The sequence below is a fragment of the Rattus rattus genome, chromosome X (assembly GCF_011064425.1).
Source record: "Rattus rattus isolate New Zealand chromosome X, Rrattus_CSIRO_v1, whole genome shotgun sequence".
Taxonomy (NCBI): Eukaryota; Metazoa; Chordata; class Mammalia; order Rodentia; family Muridae; genus Rattus; species Rattus rattus.
In genome coordinates, this window is record NC_046172.1 from 110397552 (window position 1) to 110408492 (window position 10941).

The following is a 10941-nucleotide window of genomic DNA, read 5'->3' on the forward strand; positions in this document are numbered from 1 at the left end:
CTTACCCTTCTTCCCTGGCCCTTAAATGTGTGCTCAGAGCTTCACTGTCCACCTCCAACACTCTTCCCAACTAACCTCCTCATACAAATGGTGTTCAACCATATGCCTTCATTATGTTCATCCCTACATTCTTATCTGTAGGCTCTTGGTACCATTCTTCACCTGTCGTCTTCCTTTATGGTCTCAGCAAGTGAGCCATCCTTTTGGCTGTAATGATCTCAGAGAGCACCACTTCCTGGTCTTCCTAACCTTGTCCAATCTAACTCCCTTTGACTGTGGGCTGAACCTAGAAAGGTTAACTAATGGTAAGATGGACAGGCAGGCACTTCTAAGATTACACTGTAAGACAAGGATACTCATCTTTCTCAAATTCTCTCTCTTGCTTGCTTAGAGGAAGCTTGTTGCCATGTTGTGAGCTACCCTCTGGAGAGTTCCACATGGCAAGGCACTGAGGGCTGCCAAAAGCCAGCAGGACACTGAGACTCTCCATCCAATAACCAGCAGGCACCAGGACACTCCTGCCAGCAGTCACATGACAGCGCTTGGAAGTGAAGTCGCTCAGTTGAGCTCCACAGTGACTGCAGCCTGGTTGACAATTCAACCCCAGCTTGAAAGGGAACTTAAGACAGAGGATCAAGTCAAACCATACCAAGATTTTTGACCCAGTGATTATGAAATAAACTTTGTTTTGTTCTTTAAGTAGTAGGCATTGAACGCAGAGCCTTGTGTATACTAGCCAAGCACTCCACCACTCAACTATATCCACATTCTCCTTTTTGGAGACAGAATTTCACTGTGCAGCCCTAGCTGGCCTAGAACTCCTTATGTAGACCAAGTTGGTTTTTGAACTCACAGAGATCTACCTGCCTCTTTGTCCAGAGTGCTGGGATCTAAGGCATGTAACACCATGCACAGCTCTCCTTTCACCTCTAAAAGTTTTGTTTTTATTTCATTTTGTATGTATATATGTACATGAGTCCAGTAACCTCTGTAGGAGCACCTGGAGTTAGAGTCAACAGTGGCTGTGAGTCACTGACATAAATGCTAAGGAACCAAACTTGGGTCTTTGAAAGAGCAGTAAGTACTCTGATTTACTGAACCGTCTCTCCAATGTCCCTCTATTACACTTTTTATTTTGAGATGTGGTAATACTAATTTAACAAAGTTGGTCTTGAATTCTCCTATACCTTAGGTAGGCCTTGAACTTTCAATCCTCTTGCCTCAGCCTCCTAAGTGATAGGAACATAGGTATGTATCAAACCATGCCTGGTAGGGGCTGGAAAGACAACTCAGTGGTTAAGAGCACTGATTGATTTTCCAGGAGACCCAGGTTCAATTCCCAGCACACCCATGGCTGCTCACAACTGTCCAAAACTCTAGTTCCAGGCGATTCAAAGCCCTCTTCTGGTCTTTAGGGTTACTAAGTAATCACATGGTACACAGATGCATGCCAGCAAAATGCCAATAAAAATAAAATAGCAACAAACCATGCCTTATACCAATCATGTGCCATCTGTATGACTAGCACCACAAAGCCTTGCATTACAAACTGTAGAAATACAAGCACAGCATTCAGAAAGTCAAACAGCTGAAGTGATCTCAATAGGGCATAGGTACACAAACTGGAACACATTTACACTATGGACTGCTATAGAGTTAAATTGAAATAGATGTTTCAGCATGCTAAATCTTAAAACATAATTTTGAGTAAAAAGAGCACATTGCAAAATGATATGGACAGGATATATCAAGTTCAAATACTCATAAAGCCATGTTTGACATTGTTTATAGATGGAATGCACTGTAAAAATATATTCTCACTTCAGGTATACATATGGCAAAATTTGAACTATACAGAATGGCATGGCCTCTGCAGACATTTTGAAGTAGTCCATGAAAAATTACACACACACACACACACACACACACACACACACACACACACACACACATATATATATATATATATATATAGAGAGAGAGAGAGAATCTTGCCCAGGTCTCATATTATCTGTGGTGTTTTGAATGAGAATGGCTCCCATAGGCTCATATGTTTAAATACTTGGTACCTATTGGTGGAACTGTTTGGGACTGATTAAATGATGTGACTTTGTTGGAAGGGATATGCCACTGGGAGTGGGTTTTGATGTTTCAAAAGTCTTGTGTCATTCCTAGGGTCCTCTTTGCCTCTTGCTTGTGGATTACAACTGTTCAATTGTTCCTGCTACCATGCCTTTTGCTCTACCATACTGGACTCTAACTCTCTGAAGCCATGTGTTAAATTAAACAACTTCTTTTATAAGTTGTTTTGGTCATGTGTTTTATAAGAACAAAAGAAAAGTATTTAAGGTGACCATTGCTATGAAGAACCTGACCATGTTTGTTATTGTTGTTGTTGTTTTGTTTTGTTAGAGGAATATGGAGCCCTTTGGACTACAAATATGGTTGAATGTTGTAAGCAGAGTTTGATGGGCCATCTTAGTAGGAGCTTGGAAGACAGTAGTTCTGAGAGCTATGTGCAATGTGAAGGCCTTACTCAAAGGGTTTCAGAGGCAAACAATCTTAGCAACTGGGCTAGAGACCATTCTTGTGGTATTTTGGCAAAGACTGTAACTGCCTTTGTCCTAAGAATTTGTCTGGAGCTAAATTAAAAGGTAATGGACTGAGTGTGTTGGCAAAGGAGATTTCAGGACACATGGGTTTATAATGAAAAAAGAAACGCGTGGGGCAGAAATAAATTAAAATGTACAGTTTGAGGAGAAAAAGCACCAGGAAATTTAATACTGGCACCAAGGCTTTTGCTGAAAGAGATAAGGAGACTAAAGCAAGGTGTGACCTTGGGGTAAGACCTCATTCACGTAGGCTTCCAACTTGTAAAAGGAAAAGGCCTAAGGAATTTTCTCTTCCTAGAAAGGAAAAACAAATCAAAGCTGCTGCAAATGTGAGTCAAGGGGGCCAAGTCAGCAGCCAAACTTGACACTGTTATTCACGTGGGGTTAGCTTCAGAGTCATGAAGGATACATGAGTAAAATGGTTGTGGAAGCTTCCTTTATGGTTAAGGACAGTCATTGAGGCCAGACCTCTGGTAGGAAAGTCTCTTCATGGAAGCCCTGAGAGGCCATTCCATTAAATTGTAAAGGTGAAGCCTGAATTGCATTGAATAATCTCAAGATGATAGAATTGACAAAGCTATGGAATATCTCCCAAGAAGAGCAGCACACAGAGAGTGGAACCAGCCCAAAACAAAGAAGTGTGCTGAGGCAACGAAGTCAGAAGGGTGGAGCCATCTAAGCTCTCTAACATCAGACATGGAATGACAATATTTAGAGTCTTTCTTTCTTTCTGGGTTTTGGCCTAGCTTTTGGTCCAGTATTTCCTTAGTATCCCCTGATCCCTTCCTTTTGGGATGGTAATGTATATTCTGTTCCATTGTATGTCGAAAGTATGTAATTTGCTTTTTGATTTTACAGGGGGTTACGATGAAGAGACTGCCTTGAGTCTCAGAAGAGACTTCAGACTTCAGACTTTTAAACAGTGCTGAGACTGTGATAGACTATGAGGACTTTTGAAGTTCAACTGAAAGCATTTCTGCATTATGATATGGCTACGTGCCTATGGGAGCAAGGGAGTGGAATTTGGTGATTTGAATGATAATGGATCCCATAGGCTAATATGCATGAATACTTGGTCTCCAGTTGGTGGAACTGTTTGGGAAGGATTAGGAGGTGTGGTCTTCTTGGAGGTGTACCACTGGGGGTGAGCTTTAAGGCTTCAAAGGACTCTCACCATGCCCAGTGTTTCCCTCTTTCAAGATGTGAGCTCTTAGCTGTTACTGCTGCCATGCATTTACTGTACAATCATGGACTCCAACTCTCTGAAACTAAGCCCCAATAAACATTTTTCTCTTATCGTTGTCTTGGCTGTGGTGTTTTTATCACAGTAGCTAGACACACATCATCCCTGCTGTGGACCAAGACAATAGCAACTTTTACCCAGAGTGTTATAAAAGGCTTGAGATTAGTCTCCTTGCCTCTAGCCCTCCTATTTATTCATTGATTAGTCATGGCCAGGCCTCTACCCAGAATCCCTTGCTACCTTCCATCTTCCTTGGTGTGGTGACAAATGACCCTCCCAGATGTAGTCTCAGTGCTTCCTAGCCAGACCTCCTGTTGCCATTCTCGCCACTCCAAACATATCAGCTTGTTGGTTAGTCCCCGTTCACTCAGCACAGTCCCACCTCACAGCCTTTGTGCTTGCTACTCCCTTGGTCCAGAACGTTCTTCTCTCAGATTATGATTTGGCCGTCTTTTATATCCTTCAGTATTTACTTTATTATCTCCATAAGACACCACAATTTTTAAAATTACAAATGCTCCTTGAACCAGTCCTCTTTCTTCCTCTTTTTTCATCCATATCACTATTACATCATATATGTTTTAATTCTTTGTTGATTGCCTTCTTCCTCACATGAAACTGTAAACTCTAAGACAGTGGTTCTCAACCTTCTTAATGCTGTGACCCTTTAATACAGTTCCTCATGCTGTGGTGACCCCACCAACCATAACATTATTTCATTGCTACTTTATAACTGTAATTTTGCTACCCATATGAATTGTAATGTAAATATATGATATGCAGGATATCTGATATGTGACCCTTATGAAACCCACAGGTCGAAAATCAATTCTCTAAGATGATTGGATTTTTGTCCGTTATGTTCCCGGAGGGGCCTGTGCAGCAGGTAGGGGTATGGAGAGCCTCCATCCAGGACACATTGCTTTTTGGTCATGGAAATTTTCCTGGATGTGGCTTTGTTTCCACATTTACAGCAAAAGCAGCACCTGACTGTGCCATTCCTGAAGGCTTCCCTGAACAGTAGATCAGATAAGAGTATCGCTATGAGAGTGTGTGAAGACCTTTGTGGGTGTGAGTAGGATTGGGAATGGAAGGCAGGGTTTGACTGTGGTGCTAACTGAGCTCCTGCTCTGGAGGGAAAGGTTGAGCCTTCTGGATGGGTAAGGGTAAGGCCAAGGCTCATTGGCCTGGTTAGTGCTATAGATTCCATCTTTGCATCCAGCAGTATGGCTGGCACTAGGATCCACTGACATCCTCCTGGTGTCCCTGGAGGAGCCAGAGAACTGGTGACGAGTAGGCCAAGCATCTCTGAGGACGTGGGGGCCAAGCCTCTGGCATTTCCCCTCATGAGCCAAAGGAATGCCGGAGAAGCCCCAAGAACAATGGGGAACTGACAGCCTCTCAGAGGATCTGTGACGTGGGCCCTAAAGGGGGAATGCACAGCTGCTGGCCAGAACTCGGGAGGGGAGAGGAGTTGGCAGGGTTACAGAGAGGCTGAGGAATCCTTGAAGGAGGAAGGCGGAAGCAGCTGGGATGACACCGATAGGCATTTCCCGCCTCAGGATGCCCTCCCGCTTTCTTCACTTCCACTGCAGCTGCAAAAGCAAAAAACTGCAACTTCCATCCGGCCCCCAAAGTCCATTCTAGAGTTCATGAGTTGTAGGGCCCCAGTGAGCCACCTTCACTCTTGCCACCCCACCCAATCCCAGAGGAAAGCAGACAAATTGCTCACCCCACAGCAGAGTGCCTTCTTGGCCTAGAGGAAAGTGTTTGTCTATGTAGCCCCTCTCCACCTTTGCCAAAGGATAGAAGGGCATTGGGCCTGGAAGGGCAGCTTGCACCTTCTTGTCTCTCACTGAGGGTGCACCTACCCACCAAGTGATATTATTTGTTTCTCAGCATCCATCTTTTCTAGGGGAGCTTTGTAGAGCAATGTTTCGTCTCAGGCAGCTCAAAGCCTTTCTCTTTAAAGGCCCTCTTTTATTTCTCACCTTAGTTCCCCATTTCTGGACTCTACAATATTTATTTTTGCATTCTAGCACATACTAAGCATGCACTTTGGCATGCTTTGGGGCATGATAATTCACCCCCATCAATTTGCAATCACTGGGGCTATATCTGTCAGCCAACCTTAAGGGTATTCAAGGTTTCAGCTCGGAGAGGATAAGGTAGAGTCAAAGTAATTCATAGTGTTGCAGATGTAGACCCTTCTCCTGTCCTACTGAAGAGGGGTCGATGGTGGGAGAACAACTTCACTCTTGGAATAATTCCAACTGCACCCTGGCAATGAATATCATCATGATGCAACATTACATGCAATGCCAAACCATTTCTTTGCAAATTTCTTTCTTTTTTTTTTTTTTTCAGGCTGAGGACCCCGAACCCAGGGCCTTTGCGCTGCTAGCAAAGCGCTCTACCACAAAACCAAATCCCCAACCCCCCAAATTTCAATACTTTATTATGGCATCCTTTACCACTGTCTTGACTCTGCTGTCCTGAAAGGGGTTCCTCCCTGTCATCAACTTTTCATTATTAGAACAATTACCTGAGGTAATGAACTTGTAAAGAGGTCTGTTCTGTTCTCGTGCTTTCAGTCCATAACCAATTGGCACCATTATTTTGAGTCCGTGGCAAGGTAGCACATCAGAGAGGGAGCATGTGGTGAAGAAAATTGTTCACCTCATCACTCAAAAGTGAGAGAAAGCAAGAAGATGACACTGGAGTCCCAGAAGCTCCTTCAAGAGTTGTTCCCTGTGCTGGTTGGCACAGTAGCAATTGTGACCTTGACAGAGGTGGGACACATCTAAGTAATTATTAGCAAAACACACCTTTGAGTGTGTTCATTAGGTTCTTTCTAGAGAGGATTAACTAAGGAGATGTTCTTGTTTCATTCTGTTGTTGTGATAAAGCAGTCTGGCCAAAACCAACTTAAGGGAGGAAAGGGCTTATTTGACTTACATTTCCAGGTCACAGTCCATTACTGAAGGAAGTCTGGGCAGGAACTCAAGTAGGAACTAGAACAGATATCACGGAGTAATTCTGCCTACAGGCTTGCTCCCTGGCTTGCACAGTTAGCATTCTTAAACATCCTGGGACCAGTTGCCTGTGGATGGTGCTACCATAGTAGGCTGGTCCTTCCCGCATCAATTAGCAATCAAAACAATGTCCCCCAAAGACGTGATTACATGCTAATATAAACTGTGCAGCCTGTCAATTAAGGATCCCTCTTTCTGGATGACTCTAAGTTGTGTCAAGTTGACAATGAAAGCTAACTAGCACAGGGAGAAGTCTTATTCTGTGTTGAAAGCACCACAGGCTGCAGCCAGGATGGGAGAGAAGGGGAGAGAGGAGAGAGCCAACAGAACAGTTGCATTCTCTCTGCTTCTTGGCTGCCACAAAGCCAAGAAGTTCCTCTGCCACATGCTCTTTCCATCATGTTGTTCTGCCTGAATGGGCGGGGCCAAGAAACCATGAGACTCCCAAAAATCTTTTCTCCTGTAAGTTCTCTGGTTAAGCATTTTGTTATAGCGACACTAAGTCTGCTTAATATAGCTCCCAGTGACCCAACGTCCTTCTGCTAGGCCCTACCTTTTAAAGGTTTCACTGCTTCACGACAATGCAATATTGGGTACCAAGTCTTTAAGACATGGACCTTTCAGGAACACACAAGAATGATCATACAGCAGGAGGTCCTCCCGTAGATGCTTGAACCCAGTTGGCATAGTAATGACCACAGGTGTACCAGGCAATAGGTGCAACAACAGTTATCCATAGAGCATCAGGGAGCAGCCTGCTCACCACCCTGTCAAACAGCTGGGTCAGCTATAGAGTAGCCTCAACGCTGGAAGGCCAAGAGTAAGGACACGCTTCTGGAGAAACAGACACCTTGGAGTCCTTCAGAATGAGACCTGCCGCCACAGTCTATTTTGTTACTGTAACAGAATACCACAGACTGGATCATTTAAAAAGGAGAAAAAAACCCTTTTTTCCCTCATTGTTCTGGAGACCGGGATGTTCCAAGGCATGTTGACAGCATCTGGCTTCAGTGCTGTGTGGATGATTTCCCAGGAGGGCAAGTGACAATGTGCAAAATAACCACACTGTTTTAAAAAAAAAAGCAACAACCCTCCAATAAGAATGAACATACTCTTGTCAGAACAAACCCACTCCTTAATCCATTCATGCATGCTGTACCTGCCAGGAAGCCTCTCTTCTCAACACTTCTGCACTGGGAATTAATGTTCCAACACATGGAATTTCAAACCATAGCCGAGGAAAAGGTGCTTAGAAATCAATTAAACTTGTGCTGTGTAGAACAAGTACTATTAGCCACATCTGGCAACAGAGCGTTTGGAATTGGGCTATTGCAAAAGATGTTCTCAAAGAGTAAAATATACACCAGAAGTAGAAGCATTTGCCTGAGGAAAATAACATGAAATGCCACATTAATAGTCTGTGTATTGATAATACATTAAAATTATGGCATATTAATATTTTGTACATAATCAATTACATAAAATAGACAGCCAAATATATAAAATTATAGGGGCAGGGGCTTAGTAGTTAAGGAGACTTGCTGCTTTTCCAGAGGACCTGAATTTAGTTCCCAGCAACCATGTCTGGTAGTTCATGACTGGCCATAACTCCAGTTCCAGGGGATTCAACTCTCTGTTCTGGACTCCACAGTGCGCGCACACACACACGAAAAATAAAAATTTAAAACATTCACAAAGGGACAGAAGGAGCTCTTTGGAGTGGAACAATGCATTCACTCTCTGATTATGATGATGGTTTCACAGATGCTAACATATATATCAAACTGAACACTTTCAATATATGTACTTCATTATAAGCCAACTGTATAGCAATGATGCTGTGAAAAAGATCCTCAGTACCTTTGCCATACTGCACTAGAGGCTGAAAGGAGTAATTTTACCTCTTTTTTTTTTCTAGTAAGACTACTAGGACATTTTGAATTACACATGTGACTTACACTGCATTTCTATTAATCATGGCTAACCTAGATGTTCTGGTTCATTTTACAGATTATAAAACTAAGAAAGAAGGCACCTCTTCATGCAGTGAGATGAAGAAAATGTTTTCCCTAACAGCTAGCATCAGCATCCACAGAAGCGGAAATATGTTGCCAAAAGCTTGAAGTCTTCTTTTCAGGGTGGAAAAGGGATGCCTGCTCTGTCATCACACCTGGAATACATACCAAGACCCTAGGAGACAAGAAAAGACTTTGAAATGATGTTAGATAGCTTGAAGGAAAACAACGGGGAGCAGTGAAGAAAGGGAGTCAGAAGACCCAGAGAGATGGAAGAAGTCTGGGTACCTCTACCAAAGATCTCCAGGAAGGTCTTACTTTCTCATTGTGTTCTTGTGAAGAACTGAGGGAAGGCCAAGGTTTCAAACCTCCATCAATACTGTAGGTACAGAGACCATGGCCCCAAAGCACAGGAACTGAGGTGAGGGTGGGGCAAAGAAGACCACAGGATATGCTTTCCCTATTACTTTTCCACCCCATGAAACTGATAAATAGATCTTGGCCCTGACCTGGCACAGAGGTGAAGAAGGCTAGAGATAAGGCCATTTAGGTCTCACGGAGTATGGGGGCCTGGAGAAAACTCAAGAATCCAGTTGGGTGATTAGCAAGGCAAAGGCAAAGAACAAAGAGACTCTAGGTTTGATTATCACCTCCCATCCCTTGATTTAACAATTGGATAAGAATAAACAGGGATTAAGGAAACATCTATGGCATGCAAAGACAATTTCTATCCCCACTCACCATGTTAGGTGTTGCAAACAAGCAAACGAAAAAACAAGCAAACAACAAATCATGTACAGTCACTTGAAGCCCATAGAGAAGTCATTTCGACAAGAGATAGCACAATGAACAGAAATCCGACAGCAGGATAGTTGGAGGACACAGGGACTCTGGGGAGCACTGAGAAAATAGCTCAGCAGAGTGGTAGAGCCCAAGACCAGCTTCACTGGATAATTGGCCTGACTGAGGGGATCTCTGGGTATGTCTAGACTCCTCAGGGAGAGGGGAAGGGGAAGGCAAGTACATGGCATCTGGGGTGCCAAATTACACCCAGGGACTGAGTGAGTTTTTGAGGATACCCGCATTTTCTGGGAAGATGTGTGCAAAATCTTGAGCTGAGTAGGCAGAAAGCTGCCTACACTGGCTCAGGGTATCTAATGGTGGCCAACAGGGCACAATGTGATGGAGGCCACTGAAATGTAGATCGCCACAACTTGATAGGGATGAGTCAAGTCTAGCTTGTGGTGTCTTCCTGAACATACATAAGTACTGAGTGAATGTGTGTTTCTTGTTGACCTTCACATGACCATGTCATGGACCCTCCAGTGCCTCAGACCCATTGTAATAGTAAAACCTTCCCTGGGTCAGGCTCAGGGAAATGGTAAATCCTTCTTCTGGTCCAAATACCAATGTTAGGAACAACTGACCTTTAGCTAAGATCAGGGCATGTAGAAACTCTCAGCCCCAGCTTCCTTCTCCAGGATGACTGCAACCTGAAACTGTTTCCATACAAAGACCTCCTTCCAAGATCAGCTAACCTGTCTCTTCCATGATCAGCTAAACACTATAAACCCACCACATTCTCTGTTCAGATGTATAAATTACATGTGCTGAGTTTTCAGGACTACTTCTTGTAATATGTCTCCATTGGCGTGCATGGCCCACCTGGTCCTAGCTCTCCTGAACATGTGTCTGTCCTTTCTTCATTTCTTCATAGTTAGAAGAAGCCCAAATCCATGTAGCTGTGGCACATTCTTGTAGGTCCTGTCCTTTAATCTCCCCTTTTCACTCCCATTAGATTCTTCACCAAAGACCCATTGAACATTTATTAGATGTAGGCCCTGGGAAAGTTATGGGGGAGGTTGGATGTTCCCTAGTCCTCAGGTCACTGATCCATTGACACCCACTGTTATGATACCATGTCACTAGCTCCCGAGGAAAGAGCCAGTTAAAAAATTGGGGGAGGACATTTCCCTTGGGGTGGGTCAGGAAGACTGCATAAAGGACCTAGCATTTGATTTGGGCCTCAAATGAAG

The 10941-nt window shown here is 43.7% G+C and overlaps 1 protein-coding gene across 1 annotated transcript in view; it reads left to right on the top strand.

Moving 5' to 3' along the window:
- Positions 1-9607, top strand: part of Apln (apelin) — a 32464-nt gene extending 22857 nt beyond the window's left edge. Inside the window, exon 3 of the mRNA XM_032890298.1 lies at positions 8901-9607. The gene's annotated coding sequence lies outside the window, so the exon portion shown is untranslated. The remainder of the gene's footprint in view (positions 1-8900) is intronic.
- Positions 9608-10941: the final 1334 nt, after the last annotated feature.